Source organism: Pleurodeles waltl, chromosome 2_2 (genome assembly GCF_031143425.1).
Source record: "Pleurodeles waltl isolate 20211129_DDA chromosome 2_2, aPleWal1.hap1.20221129, whole genome shotgun sequence".
NCBI lineage: Eukaryota > Metazoa > Chordata > Amphibia > Caudata > Salamandridae > Pleurodeles > Pleurodeles waltl.
Window position 1 is genome coordinate 714,452,477 of NC_090439.1, and position 25,796 is coordinate 714,478,272.

The window sequence follows — 25,796 nt, forward strand, 5'->3', positions numbered from 1 at the left end:
ACTATGACAGAGAATCTTGTGCCTCTCTTTCAAAATTATCTTAAAACAAATAGTGCCTTTTGAAAGAAAGGATGTTACAGGAGTATCTTAGGTGGTCAGGCAAGACGTTCCAAGGTGTTAGTCCGAGGACTGAAAAAACTCTGCCCCTTTGAATTAAAGCTTATACAGAGAAACGTAGACCTACACCAAACTCGGCGGCAGAGCACTCAAAATGTATGTCAACCTATCAGGATTTGTTAAATTGATACCCTATCATAAGACAATGCAATCCATATTTTAAGAAATATATGATCAAAGAATGTTCCTTTAACAATATTTTAAAAAGTCAATTTGTTAATGTTATAATCGATTGGTGTGTTTACTTCATCAACGACAACAGACAGTAGTTGTTCTGACACAGCTAATTCGTCCAAAAGCCAGACACGAGACAAAATATAGATGATTTGGTTGTTTCGTCCAATCCTTGGACTTATTCAAGGCTATTCCTGGAAGATTGTCGTGTCCCATGCTTCATGCAATAAAAACTACGAACACATTTGTGTACTTTGCTAATTTGTTGCTTTTAATGTGAATAAACTGTACTCTAAAATCCTTATATGTAAATATTGACTTAGATGACACTGTTTTGCTTTGTTTTGCATACGCTCCTGACCGCACCACAACAAGTGGATAGTTTGAATGTAGTACTCTTAAAATGGTAATTATGAATTCTCCCACAGCATAAATCTCCACTTTTAAGCTAAGTGTTATGCATGTCTTTTTTAAATCTACCAGCTGATGTCTTTCAACTGGTCTGGAAACAGCATCTAATGTCATAGAAACCACTTAATGATTTAAAATCATGATCAAATTGTATAACCATCAAAGTGATATAATCCTTTGCCAATGTATTCAAACAGCTATATCAGTGACTTCTTTCTAAATGATATTTGTTTGTTTTGGGGAAATGTAGCTTATGCTTTTACAGTAGTTTGTCTTCAGGAATAGTGAAACAGGTTTGTTTATCGTAATTTGTATTATTTGCAGGTCTGTCACAAGCATATCATTTCGCCCAGCTCCAATAATTTACTGTAAAAATCAGCATCAGTAATGGACCAACGGACACACTTCAATGAGGGATTAATACCAATGTTTTGGACTGGATCAATAAAGTTCGGCAAAGGGATTAGGTCCCACCTTATTTTGACGCCTTAATACATAACACCCAAATCCGGGGGAATACTATGCGAAGACCAGAAAAAATACATATCATAATATTCTTGAACCTCAAAAAATCTTATAAAGAATAATTATTCAATCAAATAGTATACCAAGCTATTTCACATCAACCAATAAAAATTGTCTCAGTATTGATTAACACATTACACAGTCTTTCGATTGGCCATTTTGATGTTGGCAGGTTCTTTTGATACCCAATTTCGATGTAAGCAGCCAAAATGTGTTTCGCAAGAAACCCTGTTTCTTCAGGAGTGCATACATTTTAATGATATCGCATTGGGGTATTTGACCATATACCTTCATCCATTAAGAAAATAAATGGCTCCTTGCAACCATTTATCAATCACCCTGTTTCCTTAGGGTTACAATGTGCACTGATACTGTTATATAAAATACAAAAGAGACATATAAACAACTCCTATACATATTGAAATATTAAAAAAACATTCTAAATTAAGATAATGTCTCATACAAGAAATCAGTACTGTCTTATTGGTACTTTTGATAGAGGAGGCAATCTCATCCGACAATACCATAAACTCCACATAGATATGTCTTACAATGCAGGTGGCAGACAGTCATGTAATCCAACATCAAGGGGATATCTTAAAAGTCCTAGGTCCCTAAACACAATCAATATATTTTCCAACAGAATGAGACATCAGCATGATTTCCACCCATAATGGTGTATGTATTTGTCAATGAGTCCTAAATCAGTTGAACTAATATGTATCACAGAAAAAGGAATACACTTTTGCACCTTGAAGGGCTTACCTGAAAAGTATGGGAAGTACTTCTCTTGAAGCTCTATTTACATTACTGAATGTTTCCTTCAGATGTTGTTCTCCATTCATTCTCAGTACTGATCAGTCCCTCACATTATTCCTAAATTGGCAAAAAATCAGATACAAACTGAAAAAGAAAAATGAAATATATTTGATAGAAAATTAATTATGGTTTATTATTAAGCATTGAAGTGAGCTGGACATGTATTATCACTTATAGAATACCTTACCATTAATGACTTTAGATAATCCATCTACTTCATATTGAAGATCATATTCATGCATGACATCATCATGAGTGTATCCCACAGTAAAGATTGTGTTCAATATGATAGGTGTTTCCCCAATTCGAACAAATACTAAAGATATTACAAGGCAAATATAACCCTAATTGTTTTGCTGACATATCTAAAATGAACCAATATTTATTTGGTTAGTACTGCTTCTAAACAGTCAGCATCCTGTGTTAAAAAGCAATGTAGAGTCAGATTCAGTTTTTAGTAACGCTCATAAATTACATGTCACTGTAAAGTTAGCATGCCCCAGGCTGCATAGGTCAACTTACCGCTGGTGTGTTGAGTCCTCACTCAACTAAACAATGTGTAGATCGGAGTTTCACTGCACCCTAAGAAGCTCTCCAGTTAAACACAAAATATGCAACTTGACAAATCTTATCATACATATCACTATCAAAAGACACTTTTGGAAACACTCGTAGTTTCAATTGCTATCTAGTAATAGCATGCCCTGGGCTGCACAGGTTGGAAGACCGCTGGTATATTGGTCCTCATCCATCAGGCAATAAGTGGATCACCAATTCTCCTACACTCTAAATAATTCACAAATTCTAATAGAGTCATATAAACTGACAGATCACATCTCTTGGATCACTGTTAAAAGAAGATTTTAGAAAAGTCATATGATCAATATCTCTGTAGAAGTGCCATGTCCCAGGCTGCACAGGTTGACATACCACTGATATCTCCTGTCCTCAAACAACAAACAATGTATAGATCTCCATTTTCACTCCGCTCTAAATAAATCCTCAACTGTAACAAAAGCATGCTAACCAACAAATCACATCTCACTGGTATAGTTCAGCTTGCTTATTGCGATACTGGTGAACTCATCTTCACAAGGTATTTGCATGTATCGTCCTTCTGAATTTCAAAGTGGCTAAATGTACTTCCAGTAGTCATCTTACTTATATATTATCTATTCAAACAGCTAACCAAATCAACCATCTGTAAATTAGTATCACATGAGACAATTTAGTATCACAAGACAAGATTCAGATATACAGTTATCATGTGGTGTTTGAAAAATGATGCAAATTGCCATCTTCCATTGCTGTAGATAGAAAATAAACAAAATACCTCTCCTCTCAACTGGTTTAAGTCCCTGAAACACACACTATTAGAAATTAGTATTTTTAAAATGTCCATCCAGCTCACACAGATAAACAAAAATAAATCATCTAAAAAATATATTTTTTAACTAATAACTATTCTCCTTGGCAAAGAAGCACTTCTGACAACATACAAGAACCCCACATCACCACGAGTTGTAAGTATCTTCTGTCAATGCCGAACACCACAGAGTTACTGGATGTACAAATGAACAAGGCCCTTCTCTTCAGTGGTATAGTATGTAAAGCGCATGTTTCTACAAACTCTAATTTTTCAAGATTCCATTTAAACTCATGCAAACAACCAACAAAAATATAGCTTTGAAAAAATAGTTCTTCTAACAAATCAATATTGTCTATAATAAATAAACAACACCAGTAGTGCGCGCGAACCTCACGTCTCCGCAGGTTATAATACTACTCTACCTGTGCATAACACAACAGATATACTTGCCATATTAGAAGACAAAACAATAGTCAATTTCAAAGAAACCTGCACCTTTGCCATCAGTACCATGTAGAAACCTCACTTATAATTGTCCTCTGCTAACCCAAAACATTCAGAGTGTAGGTCAAACTGTTGGGCAGTACATAAAAAGATCATATGTCTTTATTGGTATTCCAAAAAATAATTACATCTATACTTTGACAGTTCAGAGAGTATAAAAATCACAAAGGAAATGGACAAAAAACAACTGTAAATTCAAACATTTATTCTGCCAGTACAAAAGTTGAAGTGTCAAACCCACCTTTGTCCATATTAGTATGACCTCTTCAATTGTATCCCTCACAGAAAAATGTGTTCTTGTCATTAACGTACTGACAGCAGATGCACCCCCACTCTAAAGCAAACTTTAGGCTTTTCAAATAAACACATTCCTGTCATCATTATTTGCATAGCTAATGGTGTCACTAGAGCTCAGAAAATTCATGAAAGAGTTGGACTTCCTGAACCATTATATCAGGTCGAGATCAAATAATCTTAGCTAAATATTTATCTGTATTCAAAAATTTCCAGTGTTTTTTAAATATACTAACATCTCATAATAAATATTACATTCTTTTCATAAGCTAATTTTTATAGGTCTATCTTGTAATAGAATTTTTCTTGGGACTTCTTTAGTAACCTCAAATATAAAAAAAATCAGTTGCTTTTCCTTCCTAAAGAAAATATTCACTGTCAAGGAACAGTTATGTTTATGTCTGAGAAGCACCTCATATGGAATATTGTTATTCTGAGTAGCCGGATGCCCTAATGTATAGTGTAGCAAACAATCACACTACTATCGCTGTGTAATCTAAAAACAATGTAGTATCTTTATTGTACTCTGGTTCCAATTTAACATTAACCTGATTGCTATTCAGATATAGGTAGTAGTCTAATAAAGATTCCACTCTGCCATCCCAGATAACAAAAATATAATTAATATTCCTGGCCCAGAAAATGATGTGCCCTGGGCATGTATGGACATTCTCATTCCAGGCCTGGTCCCTTTAATACCGTCCCGTAAAGATGTTGGCATAAGAGGGAGCAAACCTGGCTGATTGATGCATGAACACACATTCATTTAATTCACTAGTCATATCAACATGTTCCCTGTACCTAGTTCATTTGGTTGAAAATATATCTATTGATGCCTTGCCATCCTTATATATAGCAAGTCATGTTTACGCCATTTGAGCATAGTAGGAGCAACTTACCTGTTGCTTAGTAAAAATTCAAAGTAACATGTTATTTCTGATTTTAGTAAGACATTACACATCATAGTGGGAACAATGGGACATAACTGATGTATGAAGAGGTTTAAAATCAAATGGCTAATCAGCACCACACAAGTGGTTTCAGCAATACATTATCAACATTATATGGTCAGGCACAAATACCTTGTTCATGTATAAGTGAGTTCTTGGCTCCATTGTCAGTCTTGTATGTAGGAAGGTGTGTATGTATGTATGTACATGATATTTCTATAGCACAAACCTAACCAAAAAGGCAGTGGAGCACTGTACAGCGTCAAAGACATGCAAAAAATGAACACATGACGGATAAAATTGGGTGGTTTGAGACAGTTAATGCAGGGAGCAGGTCCTGTACCTTGCTCCCCCGCTGCATCTCACCTTGATCTGAGCCTCTCCTGAGTATCGGCACTCCTCTGCGTCCAGTTATTTTTCTGTTGTACTGTTGTCTTGTACTGTTTATCTTGTACTCCTGTTTGTCTGCCCCCTGTTTGTCTGCCTCCTGTTATTATTCTGTTGTACTGTTGTCTTGTACTGTTTGTCTTGTACTCCCATTTGTCGTCTCACTGTTTGTATATTTGTCTGCCTTCTGGTATTTTTCTGTTGTACTGTTGTCTGGTACTGTTTGTCTTGTAATCCTATTTTTCTGTAACTGTTTTCACACCTTGTTCTCGTGCCCCCGGTCCCTACCACCTTTTTCCTGTTGTTTCTCCCTGCCGCTCCTTTCTCCTGCCCTCCTCCCACTGTGCCCACCTTCTCCAGGACCTACTTAATGGCGGTTGCTGTGCGACTGCGCAGCGGGGCGCCAAAGGCAAGCCTGTCTGCGTTTGGACTGCACCCACCACCAGGACCCCTGGATCTGCAGCCTGCCGCCGGTACTCCTCCAAAGAGATCCAATCCTCATACCTAAGACCCGGAACACCAACTGCAGCATCTTCTCACCTCGATCCACAGAAGGCCCCTTTGCCTGCCACAACTGCTGCTTATCATGCGGAGAAGTAACCAGCACAATCTCCACCCTTCAGACTCCCGGCCACAAACCACAACTCCACTGCGCACTGCTCAGCATCCTATCCCTCTGCAAGCACACCATGGAAATCTGGGACACCATAACCACCCTTGCCTCCGACGTAATGTTCATCACCAAAACCTGGCTCACCCCTCCACCAGACATTGCCAACCCAACACCCCCGGATACAAGATGATTCACCGCAACTGCCCCAACAGACACAGCGGAGGCATCGCCATCATCCACATGGACTCCTTCAACTGCACTTCCATGGAAGACGACATAACACCGATCATGGAACACCTCAACTTCCCGGTCAAACCTGACACCAAAACCACCATCAGAGGAATTCTCGCCTCAGACCCCATGGCCCTGCCACAGCTTCTGCAACTCCATCCTGTATTTCATTGCTCCCTGGCAATCAACACCAACCACTTCATCTTCCTGGGGGACCTGAACTTCCACCTAGAAGTCCTGGATGATGTCAGCTCCACCTCACTTCTTGAAAACATGAGCATCATCGATCTCTCACAATTGGTTACCGCACCCCTGACCCAGCACAGGACACACACTGGACCCCATTTTCTCTACCAGCGACAGGGCCAAACTGTCCCACACCACCGAGGTAACCTGGACAGACCACAACATCATCCACTTAACTATCGACGGACAGCCAGAAGCCCTGACAAGACTCCTCCACCTGCTGCAACTGGGGCAAAGTCACGGAAACCCCCTGGATCACCTCCCTCAAAGAACCAAGACCCATCTCCGCAGACAAGACTCCTTGTACGATTGATTGATTAAATGCATTGTGATGTAGTTTTCTTCAAAGAGGTGAGTCTTCAACTTTTTCCTAAATAGCAGCAGCAGCTGCTGCAGTTTTCATGAATGGGGGGTGGGTGTTGTTCCAGCTCCTGGGTACATAAATGGAAAATGCCTGCGGCCCTGTTTTTTTTCTTTTTTTTTTTTACTCTTCTTAGTCTTTAGACTAATATGATCCAGGCTGTGGGTGTGCCGATACACACCAGAGATCGGGCGCTAGTGTGCAATGTAACCAGGGGTTCTAGCTGTGATTGGTTTGTAAATGAGGCAGCTGGGACCGTTATTTTCATAGAATCTACTGCAACCCTGACATGCTCTGGAGAATAGGTAGGGCATGGAACTCGAACTGTACACTTTGTGGTGACCTGGACAGGTCCCTTTACCATACGATAAGGCAATGCCCCCATATAACAAATTATTGACAAGGCGTACACAAAACGCTGCAAACCTGATATTTTTCTGGTCTGGGGTATTGACTGCTGTGCAACGGCTGAGAAGTTAATTTACAAATTGAGAGGAAGTGAACGTACACATTAGCAGATTTGGGGACCTTGACTTTCCAGACTATCAGACACTGATGATGAGAACTGATTGAATTATCACTGATTTTCTCTATAACATCTTTGTACACTATGGTTCTTAAAGGTTGTGCTGTTATGATTTCTGCTACAAAAAGTGCCATGGTTTACAGACATTGTATACCCTTTTATTGCCATACAAAAGCAATAAAAAGATAGATTTAATGAAAGTAAACGATGCAGCTGGTTTTGACTACGGTGCGAGTCAACATGGGGAGCCAATGGAGTCGATCATATGTGGATGTCGTGATCAAATTTCTTCAGAGCCTGTGCTCCTGTGATGAGCACATCATTGTGGAGTCAGTAAGGTCATGTGTTCATCATCCAGATTTGAGAGTACAAACTCTTCAACAACAATTCTGATATTGCTTTCTGAAAGAAACAGTATGACTTTCTTTAGAACAGAGAGCTGGTAGCAGCATGCTTTGTGTTTTTGGCAATGTGTTCTTTGAGACTGAGGCGGGTAATCAGAAAGATTCTAAATGGCTTGGCATTCAGTGAAAGTTGAGGTTAAAAGCTGTCAGGGTTCATGCGAATAAGCCGGGTTTGAAGTATTTCTTGTTTGTTGTTCTAGGTATATAGGAATTCTTTCTTTGCAGGGTTAAGATTCAGGTGGACGTTGGACATCCACGTCTTTAGGATGTGCAGGCAGTGTTTGATGCATTGAATGTCTGAAACAGAGGAGACTGTCAAGTAGAGTTGTTTATCATTATCATATTGGTGAATCCTGATTCTCTCATCTGGGAGTAGCACACCTAATGTGTCAATGGAGGCTCGAAGATGATACAAGACAGTTTGGAACCTTGGTTGACTCCACAGGTAATAGAGAGCTTTTGAGACCTCAAAGTACCCATTATTGGCGGCTGGTGACTTTTCAAACTGGTGGGGTGTAAAAGTTGGAGGGGAGTTTCACTTAGCAAGCAAGCGTACCTGTGTGACATAAGGGGGCATGGTGGATTGGGACTTAAGGGGGATTTGGAAAATAAGGGGGGCCCCTGATACAATTTTGTAAAGAGAGATGCAAACAGTAAATTTTTCAGCTAATTTTGAGAATGAATTTGTTGAAAAAGCAAGGTTTATAAAACTCTTTTGAACATGTATTCCTGAAATATTTAAAAATATGCAAGTACCCAATATTTTGCTTATTCTTGTGCAAAAAATGAAAGGCAGAGCTTTATACTTTGATATGAAATGGGAGAAAGATACCTGTCTAGTGACTGAATGGCGCAATGTGAAACCAAAAAACCTGGAATGAATCCCGGCTTACCCGCGAGACCAAAACTGTGTGAACCTATTCCAAAGTTTTATTTCAAAGAGCCTCCTTTTCCTTCATTCTCACATATGAGAGCCCCTTCAAATATGTGCTTTCAGATAGGAATCTCTGCCCTGGGTGACGTCTGGGCTGGATCACATATTAAATCTTACAAACAACTTCCAGTTGACTTTATCCTACACAAATTCCAATTCCTTTAATACCTCCAGTTGCGCTACTCACTGTCGGCTCTTCAGGATACATTTTCAACCATTTCCATTCCAAGTTCAACTCCCTAGATCCCAAACTAATACTATGTCTTCCAAGCACATGGATCATCTCTAGATTATATAAATCCCTTCTCCGGAACGCCCCAGATTCAATGGAAAACTTGAAATTAGCATGGGAATCAAACGTAAATGAATTAGACAAGGAACAGGAGATGCGGCCACAGTGGAGGTGAAGACGTAAAATGAAGCAGCCCAGGAAGGTGCAGTGAGCAGGGAGAAACGCCATGGGGGCGTTGTGACCCACGTGTGGGATTGAATGCGCACCCTATGTCTGGTGCACCAGGGAGGATGCGATAGATGCTACGGCCATGGACCACTGATCTGTATAGGCTACGAGGGAGGAGATCCCTCTGTGGGGGACCGGCGCCATGACAACGGGAACTGGCGCATGCAACAAGACTGCCTTGCCTCGACATGTTGCACTAATGGGTGTCAGAGATCGTTACTAATGGGAACTAGGCAGCCTACATAAAGCCAGTGCCGACAGGGCAATCAGAGGCCCAGAGGCCATAACAGGGGGGCAGATTACCACAAGGCCATATCAAATATCTACAGCCCCCCTGGAAATTAAACACTCTGGAGACGCCTATCCGTTATCCTGAATACCAACAGGTGGGCAGCTGAAAGAAACATCAGAGAGGTTGAGAGCCCCAAATCGCAGGGACAGGAGGCACTGCCCAAATACTCCTTTAACTGAGATTGTGACTGTGACAGGGCTGGGGGGCCCCTCCCTGGGTGACGCCGGAAGCCCTTTGAGGGCAGCGGCAGACACGGAACGGCACGCCTCACGCACCCGGCCAACCATCTCCAGGTGTCGCACCACCGGCCACGCTATCGGGACAGTGCAGCTGGGAGCTGAAGCTACATGGTACTTGGACACTAACCGAGTCGGCCGACCACAAAATGGTGAAACCCAAAGCAGTAAAGCTCTCTCTGACCTCAGAGGGGACATCGCTGACATTGCCACACTTTAGCAGATGAGCACCCCGCTCCAAGCCCACTCTGCTCAATTCGAGAAGTTACTGCAAGCCGTGCTAGACATTAAGACCACCTTAGACACTAAAATTGATTCTGTGTGGCAAGAAGTCAACTTACTTTGTGTGGACCAATGTAAACTGGCTGGAAGAGTGGACAACACTTAGTCACCCCAGCGACCTTGCAACCAACGGTACAGGAACTTCGGACTCATGTAGCAACATTGCAGGTGGAAGTTTCTTCTCTGCACGCAGGGCTGAGGAGGCAGAGGGGAGGTCACAGAGGAATAATGTCCAATTTTTGGAGTTCCCGGAGCACGCAGAAGAACCTAATGCCGAACTCCTTGAGAAGTGGCTTAAGACCAGAGTACTGAGGAACAAAGTGCCAGCTCTCTTCTCCATTGAGCGAGCACACTGAATCCCAGGTAGACCACCGCCACCTAGTGCCCTATCCCAGCCACTAATAGCCCATCTCCTCAACTACCTGGATCTCATCCTCCAGAGCTTCTGGATGAAAGGCCTGTGGAAGTTAGAAAACACAACCATTATAGCCTACCCTGACTATATGTTGGTACAGCATAGGAAAAATTCATATATTAAGGTCAAGCAACTCCTACGTGAGCACAGCATCATGTATGCATCATTCCCAGCGAGACTGAGAGTAGTGGACGGAGAGAAAATTCACATCTTCCCGACTCTAGAGGACGTCTGGACATGGCTGCACGCCAAGGACCTAGCGAGGTCGACTCGTGAGGAACCTCTGTCCAAGGGATGGCAGACCCTCTCCAACCCGGCGCAAGAGGAAACCGTAGACTAGGGCGCATCTAACGAAGGCCCAAGCAGTGGAAGGCCAAGCACTACTCAAAGCCAAGCAGTACACATCCAACTCATACGATGCCCTACGCGAGGCACGCACCTCGGACACTGACTCATCGGAGTGCTACTCCAGTGGCACGACAGTTAGCTCTAAGCACGGACCAGATGTTACCCCAACGCACAGCAGACGACCTGCAATTCTACCTCCACTGCTGGCGCAGCCGGACGATCGTACGAGGACTACTCTTCATGGAAGTGGAGAGGTTGTCTCAGGCATGATACAAGACCTAGTGAACAACTTAGCCAGAGAAGGATGATCACCCTAGCCAGGTCAGAGAATCCAAACAGCCACACATGTAGACTCAGGACCCTAGCAGTGTCTTAAAGTTATGATTGCAGACCTATAGCATAACTGTAACAAGTGTTACCGACAATCGTTAAATGCATGCAAAGTCAGAGAAGGTTGGGGACGTAGGGTGAGGGAACTTGGTCAGCATTAGAAACGGGCCAGTGCAACTCTGAGCACAGTTTTGGAACCCCCACGTCCCCAGCATGACTTTCCAAATGGACGATGTTCAACCCTCCAATGGGTTTGACCTTTGTTGTGTTCTAAGGTTGGGGTGGGGGGGGAATTGGCTGTAGGCCCGTTGGCCATGGGCCCTGGAGGGTTGATGTTGTGGTGGTTTTTCATGTCCACACAAGGTTTCTGATGCGGACACGGTGCGGCACGGTGGGGGTCGTGGGAATAGGGACATAGACCAACTTAGGACATTGAGTTATGACAGTGCATTGGATACGGAGCAGGGCACTAAGCGCATAATATAACACACACAATGACATGTACATGGGGGCCACACGGTATAATATATTAACGTGGAATGTGAGGGGCATGGCAACACCAATGCGCAAATAGCGATAATCCAGAAAGCACATCTCACAGCGGGGGAATTGAACAAGCTCAAAACTAAATGGAGGAGGCAGGTTTACGGCACGACAACGTTAGCATTCGCCATGGGGGTTCTGATCTGGGTGGCACCCGAGGTCCCCTACATTGCGGAGTGCCTCACCATAGACGAGGACGGCAGGTAAGTGCTAGCAAAGGGCACACTGGACGGGCTGTCCCTAGCGCTGGCCGGTATATACATCCCTAACTCAAAACACAGAGAATTTCTGACATCCATCACACCTACACTCTTTCAAGATCCTTCCTTCCCTTGTATATGGAGTTGGGGGTAACTTTAATTGTGTCCCAGATGTGGAAATGGACAGATCCCACACTCCCCTGCCTGGGGCACCTAGCAGAGTTACCACACAGGGTCTTCGCTCCTGGGTGGTCGACAGAGAGCTATATGATATATGGTGCTCACAACACCCCCAAGACGGGAGTATTCCTTCTACTCCCCTATACACAGACTGCGTACTTGAATAGGCTTGATATTGGATCTGACATACCTGATGCAAGATGTATTCCAGGCAGAATACATGTCCAGAACACTGTCGGACCTTTGTCCACTAAGGGTTGGTCTTCAATGGTGCAGATCGCGCTCCAGAAAACCAGTGTGGCGATTGCAACCTGTAGTGCTTACTGACCGTCCGTTCCACCAGGAGCTGGCTGAATGTATCGCCAGATGTTTCGCGCTCAACAGGAAAACAGCTTCATTGCAAGCTGTGGAATGGGATGCCCACAAAGTGGTTGTGCGAGGCCACTGCCTCTCAGCCACAGGGGGAGTCAGGCGCATCTTGATGCGCGGACTGCTTGCGTTAGAGATGGACCTGCGTGCCCTGGAACTAGATGGGGCGCTGTGCCTCTCGGACCCAGACGTGCTTCGTGAATTACGAGCACGACACAAGGAAGCAGACTCACGGCTGCGTCAACATGACTGCTGACACTATGTTACTAGGTTGCATGCGGAGGGAGATCGATCTAGCAGTCTGCTAGTGTGGCTGACTAATGGCGGACAGATTAATACTCCCATTAGGTTGGAGACTGGAGACACAGTCAACTCCCAGGCTGCTCTAAATGATGCCTTCTGGGATTATTACTGCATGCTGTATGCAGAGGGGCCAATGCCCACTTCAACTCAATTAGAGGATTTCTTTACTAACTTCCCCCTGACCCAGCTCACCCCTCTACAAAAAAACAAAGCTTGATGAGCCCATCGACATAGAAGAGATCCGAACAGTGCTGCGCCGACTAGCCCACAATAAAGCGCCCAGAGCTGACGGGCTACCAGCTGAGTATTACTCCACTTTCTCTGCTCACCTAGATGGTCCATTTCTGGAGGTGTTGCATGAAGCACAACAGCAGGGCAGTCTAACAGAATCCCAACGCGAAGCGCTCGTAGTGGTCCTACCTAAACCAGGCTGTGACCCACAGGATGTGTGCTCATACAGACACCTCTTGCTACTTAACTTAGACTGTAAATTTTTGGGCAAAGTGCTTGCCAGCTAATTGCTCCCACTGATTGGTCACTTGATTCACGAAGACCAGTCGGACTTCATCCCAGGACGGAACACCTTCCAGAACATTAGAAGGCTCCTGCGCCTACTGAACAGGACCCCCAAGGGAAAGCACAACAGAGTAGTGGTGTCACTGGACATGGAAAAGGCCTTCAACTCTCTCGGATAGTCCTTTTTTAAAGGGGACGCTACGATACATGGGCTTTGGCACGGGCTTCATGGAATGGATTAACATACTGTATTCTAATCCCACAGCTCGTGTGAAAATGGGCTGAGTCACTTCTGAGAGCTTCCCAATCTGCTGGGGCACTAAACAGGGATGCCCACTATTGCCACTATTATTTGCAATAGCAATCGAGCCCCTGGCAGCACACCTTCGGCTATGAGCACAGCAATGGGAGATCCTGGAACTGGGCATCCCCCACATCATCTCTTTACGCAGATGACGGATTAATATATCTGCGCAAGAGTGTGTCCACACTACCGGAGGTCATGCGACTTCTTGATCTGTTCAGGGACTTATCCGGCCTACGGGTGAATTGGGCAAAATCATGTCTGTTCCCAATGGCACCCGTCCCGGAACACTTAAGGCCAGCACTCCCAATGTACTGACTGTCATGGTGTCATGTCACCTTCAGATACCTAAGCATTCAAATATATTACACCACAGAGGATCTCAGGGAAGGTAACCTAGGACAGGCGGTGTGCTCGATTCTCGGATCACTAACATTCTGGGGCTCGCTATCACTATCATCCCTAGGACTAGTAGCAATTGCAAAGATTATAATACTCCCCAGACTGATATATTACTTCACATTGCTCCTACTGGTGTTGCCCAGTTCATTCTTCCGGCTACTTAACAGAATGATATTAGAATTAATATGGGTGGATAATCTACATAGGGTCGCAGTAGCTACCACGCATCAACCGCTTGAGGAGGGGGACTATGCATGCCCAATTACGAAAAATATTATGCAGCAACGCAACTACAATGGCCCCTCACCTGGCTTCGGTCTACACCCACAGCAGAGAAGACAATGGTGCAGGATAGATTGGGTTGTGCTGACATGGCTGACATATTACACATGTCCTCCTTTACATGGTAGCAACCTGATGGACACCGCTCGAACATGCTGGCTCAGATTTGTACGGAATTGGAGCCCAACACCGCCTTACTCTTCCAGGATCCTCCTGCTGGGCATGCAGGGCGTAAGGGACATGAACATGCAATGGGACCGTGGTTTGCGGCTGGGCTAAATATGATAGGGGACTTTTTCAGGGACAGCTCGCTCCTGACATATGCAGACATTGAGAACACTTACAACATAGACCCAGGATGCTTCCTAACCTATTGCGCCATGAAATAGCTCATACATAACACATGGCAAAATGGTGACACAGAGCCCCCTCACATCACCCACACTTCAATTACTACTGTCAAATCCTGGGCACACAAAATTGGTATCCATGCTCTACAGCACTCTTCTGGGAAGTAGAGGAATGGGCCATGCGGGAGCTACGGCCAGGTGGGAAGTGGTTTTACCCAAACCATTGTCTCAATCCACTTGAACCAGGGTGTTCCAACAAGTGAAGGGTGTGTTCCGCAATCCAAGATTCCGCTTCACCCAATTTAATTAGTTACATCAAGCAAATCTGTCCCCTCACTGGATCCACAGCATGTTCCCCCATTCGTCCCATGGATACCCTCGATGCGGAGATTAGGAAGCCTCCTTGTACCACATGGTGTGGACTTGCCCATCAATGCAACAAGCTTGGCACGGAATCACCACATTAGCGGAGGAACTGACAAACCACCCACTGCTCCCCACCCTTGAGTCCTGCCTATTAGGTGTTCGCACTAAAGCAAAGGAAGACAAACAACTACATAGGTTCATTGACCTGGTCTTTGTCCTATTTAAACGTCTCATAGCAATGCAATGGAAGGCACCAACTACCCCAGATGTAAATAAATGGCTAAAAGGGCTGTTGCAGTGGGCTGGGGCCGAGACGCAGGTACTTCGCTTACTTAGCGATGGGGGGGGGGTAGCGGTGGCGGGACATTGAAATTGGGATGCCTACATAGCCCGGGCTGAGGCCAAAAATTACTTGCACTCCCCCCGACTTATGAAAATCAACGTTAACATAGGCAATAACCAGCGCATCAGTAACACACTACAGGAGCACGCCCAACAGCAAGTGACACACACACACTTGTAAAACTTACATCCATTGCTCAGTCATGAGTGATCATAGTACACAGAGAGGTGTGACACATCACTGCGCACAATAGTGGCCAGTGCCCTGGCAGCAACGTAAAATTGACTAATGTACCCACACCCAGACATATGGGTAAAACCCAGACGGCAATGCACCATCATAACTAAACTCAGGAATCTCTGATGCAATGGTCGATACCACACACATACTGTTTGGATCACTGCCACTAACCGCATTTAGCAGTATGATAATGTGAGAATAAGCACTTGTGCATGATGATGATAATGTTCATTGATAAATGTCATTTGTTTAAATCAGATCATATGGAAACCTGGACCTCTTTACCCTACCCCCCACAATCACTCATTGAATATTCGCTATCATGTACGTACATGTATGATGTACACCCATTGTTCTGCATTGGTTGGCTATGTTGTAATGATTAAAAACAAAACAGATTTTAGAAAAAATGTTTGGTTTAACTTACTACAGCATTGCTTCATGTATAACGAGATTTTAGACCATGTATATTGCACATGAACATTGACTTGCCCATGAATGTTTCTCGTAAGATCATATTTAAAAGTAATTTTTAATAAATGCCACTAAATGCAGTGATATAATGTAACGTACTAAGGTGGCACACTTCTGCTGTCAAACCAGACCTTCCTCACTGTTTTCCCTTCCCAAACATTTTGTCTCCTCATTAGCCTTCGTCTTCTACCTCCAGTCTCTTCCCCGTAGTCCTTCCTTTTTTTTGTTTTTTGTTCTTGATCTCTCTCTACTTTTCTAGCTCTCTTTCTCTCTTTGCCTGAAAATCGGTAGATCTCTGTCACTACCTGTGCTGTGAATTTCCAGACTTCATCTGAGTTGGCTGATTTTCTCAGAATTAGGGATGCATGGAGGGGGCAAGATTCAAATGCAATTTTTTTTCAGAATTGTGAATTTAAGCTATATCAACACATATCTTTAAATTAACTTTCATTAGAGGTAAAAGGAGCACACTTTAATGAAAAATGGTCACTGTATTGCAACAGTCAAACCGTGTTGAAGTTGCACCTGCCCTGGTTGAGAACTCTTTCTCTGCGCTAATATGTTGGCACATCATCAGAATCGTGCTGGGTCTATATACAATTCTAAATAGTCTGGACCTCTATTCTTATATTTTGTCTCCTAAGTACTCAGAGCTCAGGTCGACTCTATTGCCTGTGTTTTGTTATGTTTGGTATCTCCTAGAACATCCAGGCAGGTGGATGTGACTCTTCCCTGAAGGACAGCACATACAGCTGTATTGTAGCCCCCCGCTCACTCAAGGAGAGGTTATCTCAGTCCTGCCTTGGCATGAGCAAATGAACACTAGTCCCCCTGTACACCTGTAGGCAGCAATTGCTATAAAGTCACCACTACTGCCTCGTACACAAAGTGTGTCTAGCTGGGTTTATAAAGAGGCGTCTGAGCGTGGTATGCCGCACCAGAATGCCATCTGAATCCAGCACCTGCTCTGTGTAGACGTACACACAGAGTGCATAGAAATAGTGTGCCTAGGGGCTTGAGAAGTTCAATTATGGTGATGCATACACTGTGCTGCTTGCCTCAGATTCTTAGATTATCCTTACTTTAACCCTGACGGCGTCCTGGATCTTTGCATAAGATATCTTTGTAGATTGTAAGGCAACACTTAAGTGGGTGGCTCTGGGCAGTACTGTCCATCTAAGATTACACTTTCCTAGACCACAAGACTCTCAGAGACCCTCACTGGTATGTTGTATTCCATGTGCAATGGAAGAGGACTTTCCAAAAGGCTCAGCCCACTCCTACTCCAAGGCACACATTATGGACTGCATTCCATTAAGAAGCTGAGTGTCATCCTGCTTAGGTAACCACAGCATGCCCCCCCTACAAATCAAGCTGTCATTAACATTTGATACCTCTTGTTTGGAGTGATACCCTTTGAGACTGCAGTAATCCTGGACCAAAACAATCCCATAAACCTATTTAGTTGGGGATGGCAGGAATTAACTAAATATGAATTAGACCATTCTGTGGAAGGGGGTAGGCGCGTGAATATGTTTTATTCATTGTACAGTATTGCATGATATAACACTACCTCCCTGCCCCTGTCGAGTTTGTAGACGAAAGAGCACTGGTCCATGTGTGAGGCTGGCCACCTTGCATCAATTCTTTTCCTCCCACTCACTATTTCATTATTTCTCTAGCCAACATTCCCATATCATATCCTAACACTCTTTTTACATCCCTTTTCTCATAGCCCTACAGGTTGTCCTAGGCATTTATTATGAATGCATTTCTCCTCATTTCCCATTCTCCCTCCTACTCTTCTCTCTTCTACTCTATTTCTGCTGTCTCCTTTCCTCCTTCCCCCTGTCTGTCACTCCTCTCTACAGTTTATATATTCTGCTTAATCTCTTTTGAGAGGTTGCATAAAGTAGTCTTTTCCTTGACTAACAGTAGTACGTTTTTATGTTTTGTACAGATTATGTGCCTCTGTAACAGCATGATTGGAACGTGTTGCATAATATTGAGTAAATAGCTAATTTTGCTGACTTCACGCATTACACTACCAGTCCTATGGAACGATTTGCCAGGGGATAAATGACTGTATGATTTTTTGTGCTGTAGTTATGCCTATAATAAGTTCGAGATTCCCTTTGTGAACAATTCTGTGTTTTCTGTTGTCTTTCATTGATGTGGTGGTTGGTCTGTAGTTGCAGTACTTCCTGTTGATTAGGTTATGCTACTTTTTGGGTATAAATCAATAAATTAACTATAGGGGACAAGTGTTTATGAAGCACCAACCATATGTTACTGTGCTCCCTGTTGTGATGGCATGCTTCAGACAAAAGGAAAGTTGGCTGTTAAGAGTTTACAGGAGGGTAAAGCCAGCTATTTCAGTCATATGGCCCCAGGTGAGAGATTGTCTGCCTCTCCTTGTATTTCTCAACTGGAAATTATGCAGTATTTTATTAACACAGCTGCTCCTATTTGGACACAGATTTGGGGACTTAAAAGGCAGCCTTTGACCGAAATCTCATCTTGAATCCCCTCTGTGGAATTAACTGGCTATGTGAACTGTTTGGCTTTAGATACTACACCTTTGAATATGTTATGTTGAACCTTTGCTTTTTTCCTCTTCGCCCAGGGTGTGAATTTTAGAGGTTCATTTTCACATTTCAGATAAAAAGAGTTAGTAGCATCCAGGCTTTAGAGACTCAAGTCACTTCATAATGAGCTATATACTGGCATAAGGCTGTGTGTACTGGAGTAAGTCAAGTTTTCCACATCTGTTGAATCCAAGTAAGAGGCCTGGATTGACTTTCTGCAGGCCCTGGAAACACACAATCTAACCAGGAGAGGATGAGGTTATGAAGTGATTGCTCTCTTTAACTTTATTTGTGCACAATGTCTTCAATGGCATTGTACACAAGGTAAGAGCTTAATACTCTTCCCTGTGCTACCATGTGAGCAAAGGCCTGTTGGGACCTGCCAACCTGTACCACCCTGATCCAGGATCCAAAAACTACTGCTTGCATTAGTCTTGTGCTGTTTTTAGTAAAAAAAAAAATATTTTGCTTAAATCTTTTTATTTTAAATTCTTCAAAAATGTTAGATGTTTTCAATCAGTACACATTTATTGCAATGAGGGAAGAGGTCAGGGACGCAGCCCTGAATGCATTTAATGCAATCCAAACATGTATTACTGCAGGGCTCCCTATCTCAGCTAAAAACAGGGATGGGTTACAATTCAAACAGAGCAACATGCTGACTCCCAAGACCGACCTTCAAGGTGTACCGTGATGCCGAATGTTAATCAAGTCAAAGTGGTCCCTTAATATATGAATAATCTTATCATTACAACAAGCAGAAAAGATTCAGCTTAGTCATAGAATGTAAAAACGTATTAACAACATAAACAACTGTAACTGGAGCCCGCCTTTGCAACTCCCAAGCAATCCCCCTCCCCCACACCGCCCTCAGTCCCATCTCATTCTGTTTATAGTAATAATACAATGAGAGCAACAAAAGTATTAGTTGATACTTGTTAACCTAGCACTCTAAAGGAGATTTGGGGGGCTGTGCTGTGTCCCTGCTGCCTTATTTTGTTTTTTTTTTAACACCGCCTTGGTTAACGAGGCCTGAAGTGCTCATGTTAGACTGGTCACTGTAAAAGACCTGTCCAACCTGATATGCACACTTGACTTAATCCATGCTGCCGCTAGGCTGCCATTCAATAGAGTGGCCCTGCTCAAACACCCTAGGAGCACAATACCGGGGGACATTATTAAATTACATTTTTACTCATCATGGCACTTTTAATATATGTGACCCCCTGGTAGCAGAGAGGGGCAACTCCATAATGCCCCAGTGGCCGAGCCACCACTTGTGCCCTTGTGAACAAATTGGTGTCAATTGCAAATGTAGGAGGAGAGCAAGTGAAGGGATTGCTAGTGAATCCCATTAGAGACTTCAGGGTGCTTATGAGTGTGTGATTGTCACCTGCGTCAAAAGAAGCTTTCCCTATGATTTATGTGGAATATATACAAAATAATAAAAATGTAGGTGCAGACATTCACAAAGCAGCACTCGTTTCTAAAAAATAGAACTAAAGTGATTTATTGCTGAGAGGGCTAGAGTATGATGCATGGAGTGTTACCATACACATCACTGGACTAAGTCCTGGATCCTCCTTATACAATAATGTCTGGTAGGCCAGGCACTGGAGTAATTGACTGTGAAGAGAGCAAGGCCACATACACAGGTGTTTTGCAGGAAACAAAACAAAAACAGTCCAGTTTCTTTCTGGCTTCTAAGAGCTGTTTCTACATTTAGAAGTATTAGTGACTCTGACTTGAACATGAGAATGATTGGCTAAGTTGATGAGTGAAGTCAATATATGTTTCCTACAAATGGGAGTCTACTGCCGTCTTTTTCATGCACAAAACAATGAGGTCCATAATAACAGTAAGAAAATAAGTTACTTACCTGTAACTGTAGTTCTCCAGTATTGGTATCTTACTTAGATTCACATGCTTGAATCATTCCCCGTTGTTGAAGTGGGAGTCCCACAGTACAATAATAAAGCAGTATGCATCATTATCATAGGCTATTATAGCAATGGACAATCACTTTAATAGCCTATCTATGTTCTTTTTAAAATAAGGATCAAACTTGAACTATAACCATTCTGGCGATAGCACCCTATAGGACACTTCCCAGAGAGGCTGAGTCCCTCAGATTTTCAAAGCGCAAGTGGAAACTAAATCCCAAGCTATAAGAGAAGCCTCTCAGGACAGGAGGGTCAGTTGCATGTGAATCTGAATAGCAAGCAGTTACTTTATAGCACTAGCACACATAGTGGATGGTTGGTATAAATATATATGCATAACTTATTCCTATACAATTTAAAATGATAATATATTTATGTACACATGTATCCATCTATAGATATATATACATTACATGGCAGCAGCCTCTCTGGGTGTGAGGGTATATCTAGGGTGAGAGTGGCTGTCAGATTCAGTCTGGGTGTGCAAGTGTGTACATCAGTGTTTTAATGGGTGCATTGGTGTGTGCGCGGGTCTGTGAGTTGGTGCATGAGGGCGTGAGTGGGTCTCTGAGTGGGTGCGTAATTGTCTGAGTGGAAGAAATTGATTAAAGGAGCGAAAGAGAGAAAGAAAGTGAGAGGGAAAGAAATAGTTTTTTTAGGCTTTAATATCTCATATAGTTAGAATAAGATATTTATGTTCAATTTAAAATAAAAAAGTTTTTCTTATTTAAAAAAAAAAAAAAAAGAAATGTATTTAAAAAAAAAAAAAGAGAGAAAGAAAATTAGTCCAGCTGGACTCAAACCCCCAAAGCTCTGTGTGAAAAACCACGGGGGTTGGCGGCCCTCAAGGCCTCCCCATGGTCCCTATTTATTTTAATATATATATATATATATATATATATATATATATATATATATCCATATATTTCCATATATATATCCATATATATATATGTTTTAAATGCCCTTTACGGGCTACACAGCAGGGGACGCCATAAGGCTTCCCCTGCATTGACATTGATTTGGCAAGCACAGAGCTGCTTTGACAGCAGCTCAGTGTTTGCTAAAGCATTTCCTGTCTTTCCGACCGTAAAATTTTAAAAAAAAATGCTTTTTGGTCCTGGGGGTCCCTTTGAGACCCTACAGCCACAGCTAAGGGGTCAGGGTGTTTGTCTTCTGGCCCCTTTTGTATTTTTTAATATGATGGCTGACAACACTTATGTTGTTGAAGTGTTATCAGCCTATCAGATCTTTGCACGAAATAGGGAGGGGTCGCGAATCCTTCACGTCACTATGTATACAAATTTGGATTTTCTTAAATTTCTCAAAAACTACTGAACAGATTTATACCAGATAATAAAAAGGGCTCTTTCTGGACCAAGAGCTACCTTTTTGCCAAATTTGGTGAAATTCCACCCAGTTGTTTTTGTGCTATTGCTGTTCAATTTTCCCTATGGGAATTTACATGGGAAAAGCTCTAAATTTCACCCCCCCCTTTATCTCAACCCCTGCTTGATGGATCACCCTGAAATTTTCCAGACAGCAGTTCATGTGACTGTTGAATTTTTGGGGAAAGTTTCTTGAAGATTCGTCAAGCGACGCAAAAAAACAGCTTTTTCTCTAGAAACTAGGTCAAACTATACCTACCTGGTGGCGGCCACCACTAGGTAAAATATAAATATATATATATATATATATATATATATATATATATATATATATATATATATATACTTATATATATATATTTATTCCATTAAAGGTTGCAAAAATACAGAATGAAACACGTAACCCAAAGAGACTTACATTATAGAAGTAGGTGGCGCAATGCAACCTGTCCAACTGCTGCATCACTGCGATGGGCAGATTCCCGACCATAAGGCCATGCGAATTTATGCACACTCCTCGAGGTCGCAACACAACATATTTTCTCGAGATGCGCTTCCGCAAATAAAGCAGTTTGAGCGGGACACTGCTCTAGTTGAATGTACCCTAGTTTTTGTTGTGAGTGATTTTCCCACCTTGGAATGGCAACAACTGGATCGTGACTGAGATCCATAAGCGATGGTTGCTTTGGTGATTGCAGCACCCTTATGAGTGAGTGCATATGAGACCAACAACCAGTCAGTTTTCCTCAGCGGTTTGGTGTGATGTAGGTAGAACTGTAGACATCTTTTCATATCTAGCCTATGGAGAGATTTTCCGCTGGTGAGGTCGAATCTGGAAAGAAAATCTGTAATACTAACGGCTTATTGAGGTGAAAGTCAGAAGTATCTTTAGGAATTAATTTTGTATTGGTTCTGAGAATGATAGAATTGGCCACAAAGCGCAAGAAGGGTTCTTGAGCTGTGAGAGCCTGTATCTCACTCACCCTTCTGGCCAAAGTGAGCGCTAGCAACAATGTGACCTTCCTTGTGAGAACATTTGAAGTCTGCGGTGTGTATGGGTTTGAAAGGATTCTTCATTAGTTGAAAAAGAACTACTTTCAAGCGACTGTCGGGGAGAAGAGCCATTACTGAATGAAGAACTCAGAACAATACTTTCATGAACTGTTTGATTGTTCTGTTCAAGCACAAAGAGAATGAATGTGAGGAAATATCTAGCTGTTGCAGCGAGATGTATCTTGATAGAGTCGTCCACCAAGGAGTAAGAGTAGTATCTGCTCAGGTGATGCCTATAGAGGATGCAGATTGTCAGGCACCATAAGCTGAAACATCTCCATTTGGGCTTATATGTTTTTATCGTAAATTCTGTCCTTGCTTTGGAGAGAATATCCCTGCTGAGTATTCAGATCTTTGACTTCATGGAACTTAGGAACTATGCACATAAGCGGAGACAGGTCAGGGCTGGATGAAGGACCTGGCCTTGGTTCATCGCTAATGCTGCCTGGACCTAGGAGTTGTTAGGATGAAGCGACACCATTCGGCTTTCATCTTACTGAGAACTTCTGGTATTAGAGATATCTTGAGAAAAGTGTAGGCATAGATCCTGGACCATCTGATCAAAAAGCGATTCCCCCACGATCCTGAATCTGGATGCCAACTTACATAGAACTGGCATTTGCGATTCTCCTGCGTTGCAAAGAGATCTGGTGCTGGTTTGCTGCAGAGTGAGAAGATCCAGTTTAGCGCCAACTGATCCAGCTCCCATTCTTTGCAGCTGTTCCTACTTCTGCTTAGCATATCTGTTAAGAGATTGTTTGTCCTGGGAACATGTTCGGCCCAAAGGGTTATTTGTGAGCCAGCTCCAGATTTCCTGAGCTCTGCTGGACAGCACCGGTCATCTTGTGCCTTCTTTTTTGTTCACCTACTCCATGCTGGTGGTATTGTCCGTGTGACCTAACAACTTAGAGAGTGCTATGCTTGGTAAGAAAGTTTGGAGACTGAGAGAGATGGCTTTGTGCTCCAGGCGATTGATGTGCAGAGCAGAGTCCACTTTCCTTGAATTTGCAGGACCTGCAGATGACCACTCAAGCCTTCCAGGGATGTATCCGTAGTTATTACGATGTAGGGTATTCGAGGTAAGAAGGTGAGGCCCTCTGATAGGTGGGAGATCTGGGGACCATCAGGCTAGTGCCTGATGTGATGTTCACCCGGTCCTCTAACAAACCTTCTGTTTGCATCCATGTTTTTGTTGCTGTTCCGGTAAGGCTCTCATTTTCAGGCATGCGAGAGGGATCAGATTGGTCGCTAATAACATCATGCCAAGAGGCTATTTGAACAGACGCACTGAAGCTGTCTTTTTTCTGGATAGTTTGAGAGCCAGTTGCTTGAGCCTTTGTTACCTGTCCTGTGATAGAAAGTCTTTGTCGTGGGCAGTATCTAGTGCTGTTCCCAGGAACATTAACTTCTTGGATGGAATAGTTGATGATATTTGCAATTTACAGTAAGACAACTTTAGGAAAGCCTCTGTGGCATTGGACGATTGAAATGCTGTTGGTGCTTCTGTCAACCAGTTGTGGAGAAAGGGAAGTACCTGACGACCATTCCTCCTGAGAGAAGCTGCCACAGGGGCTAGGCATTTGATAAATGTGGGTAGCTGATTTGAGGCCAAATAGGAGGACTTTGAATTGGTAACGGTTGCTGGCTACAGTGAAGCATAGCTATATGCAACGTTTGGGATGGATGGGGATGTGGAAGTATGCATCCTGTCAATCCAGAGTTGTCACGTGGTCTCCGTGTTTAGGGGATGTGGGAGAGTGTGACCATGCGAAAAGACTGTGTCCGTAAATACTTTAATAATTTCCAGAGGTCTGGGATGGATCACCATTCCTGTTTTCTTGTCAATGAGGACAAAACAAGAATAGAAGCCCATTTCTTGCTGAGCATGTGGAGCGTTTGTGGTGGCACCTTTGCTTACCATAGCGAGCACTTAATTTTGAAGAAGATGGAGACGGAGATGAGGTGGGTACCCTCGCTCTGGTGGAGAGGTGGGCGGAATCTGGATGAACCTTAACATGTTTATGTGATGAGATCCCGGACCCATTCATCCGAGGTCATCTTACGCCATAGATAAGAATACGTTTTACATGTTTTCTCCCACAGGATGGTGTGTTGAAGGAGGTGTAACCGGCCCTACAACATTGTCACTGTTTTCTGTCAGTGTTTCCTGTCTGCGCTGCCTTCCTTGTCACTGGTGGTTGCTTGGGGTAGGTTGCCGCCTGGTAAGCTATTGTGAAGGGCTGTTGAGAGGGCTGATAAGTCTGATGCCTCTGGTATCTTCTTAATACAAAAAAGTGTCTTTTTCCAGGGCCAATCTAAAGGGTGTTTTTGGAAATTTTAATGCACCCAGAGACCTTGCAATATCAGTGTCCACAAACAGAGGGTCACCATCATATGGCATATTTAGTATTTTGCATCTTTGATCTAAATGTTGTGGCCTTCAACCAACCTTGGCGTCCAAGGACCTCTGACCCTGCCAGTTGTCGTGACCCTATTGAACCTCAATCCATAGTGCAATCTATGAGCTCTGCAGAAATTCCTTGCATGTGGTGATGTCTGAACACATCTGGCGGTCATGACTGTGCAGTATTGCCAGTGAATTGGTCGCCCATACAGTAGTACTGGGCATGGTTGAGAACTTCTATCCAATGTGATCAAGTCGTCCACTTTGCTTGTGAGGCGGTGTTGTGATTGGTGTGGAAGGATTGTACAAACGATGGTGAG

At 43.1% G+C, this 25,796-nt stretch overlaps 1 protein-coding gene across 4 annotated transcripts in view; it reads left to right on the forward strand.

Annotated features, from left to right (window-relative positions):
• SGK3 (serum/glucocorticoid regulated kinase family member 3) overlaps positions 1 to 25,796 on the forward strand; it is a 449,614-nt gene that overhangs the window by 301,734 nt on the left and 122,084 nt on the right. The gene's annotated exons all lie outside the window — the stretch shown is intronic.